This window comes from Sturnira hondurensis, unplaced genomic scaffold, assembly GCF_014824575.4.
Source record: "Sturnira hondurensis isolate 20B ecotype Veracruz unplaced genomic scaffold, ASM1482457v3 Scaffold0000982, whole genome shotgun sequence".
Lineage (NCBI taxonomy): Eukaryota > Metazoa > Chordata > Mammalia > Chiroptera > Phyllostomidae > Sturnira > Sturnira hondurensis.
The window spans coordinates 816,361-817,396 of record NW_028073613.1 but is presented as its reverse complement, the minus strand read 5'-3'; the positions used below and the strand labels follow the sequence as shown (position 1 = coordinate 817,396).

Genomic DNA, 1,036 nt, shown 5'->3' with positions numbered 1-1,036 from the left:
ATTTTGAGGTACCATTGAAAAATCCAAGAGCAGGGGTCACATATGCAACAGGCTATTCAGATAAACAAACCCAGGATTTATAGGAGGAGGCTAGCCAGATTCAGTGGTGTTCTGGATCTAGCTGGCCCCTGAAAACCTATTGTTTAAATATTGAGGAACAGCATTTCAGAAGAAATAGTATGTGCAAAGATCCTTTGGCAGGAGGGAACACATAGTGTACTTAAGGGATGAAAAGAATGCCAGTGTGGCTGGAGGAGTGAGAGAAGCAAGTATAACGTGGGTTTACAAGCTGTTTATCAAACCATTGGTTACTTTGAATTGCTTATGATGAAAGTGTTTATAACAAGGAAGGAAGTTGGCAAATGCTATGAAATGGTGTCTTCTCTTCAACCTGTCCCAGGTGGTTTACCAGAGTACCAGTGGTTTGATCACATTTGGGGGTGCTCAGTCATGGTTGTGACTGGATATTCTAGGGAAGATGTATGGAGTACAAGGCCTAGGACCAAGCCTCAGTGAATGCTAAGAGCTAGGTAGAAAAAGAGGAGTATGCAAAGGAGAGTGAAAAGAAGCAGTCATCTGGCTCCACATCACATGTGTCTCATCCTTTCCAGCTCTATTACCACTGCCTTGCTTGGAGGCATATTGTTTTATATCTGTACTACTCAAATAATCTTCAAACTTATCTTTGTTCATTCTCTTTTTTTGTGTTTGAAATATGGAACATTTCACAAATTTGTGTGTCATCCTTGTGCAGGGTTCTACACTAATCCTCTCTGTAGTGTTCCAATTTTAATATATGTGCTGTCAAAGCGAGCCCTAACTGTTTCTCAAGTCTTCCTTAAAAGTTACTTATAGCTTTTTGTTAACTGGGGAACTGGGTGAGTAAAATAATCTGCTTGGAACAGAGAACTTATGTAGAAAAGTGTGGATTTTAGAGCATTCACTCCTATCACTCATTAGCTGTGTGAACTTGGGCAAGCTTCCTGGTCTCTAAGAGCCTCAGTTTCTTCATCTGTAAAATGGGGATAATACAGGT

The 1,036-nt window shown here is 40.4% G+C and overlaps 1 non-coding gene across 1 annotated transcript; it reads right to left on the bottom strand.

Annotated features, from left to right (window-relative positions):
• Positions 1 to 709: 709 nt before the first annotated feature.
• Positions 710 to 817, bottom strand: LOC118995163 (U6 spliceosomal RNA). Its single transcript, XR_005068219.1, has one exon. It is a non-coding gene; the product is annotated as a U6 spliceosomal RNA (small nuclear RNA).
• Between the last annotated feature and the right edge of the window lie 219 nt (positions 818 to 1,036).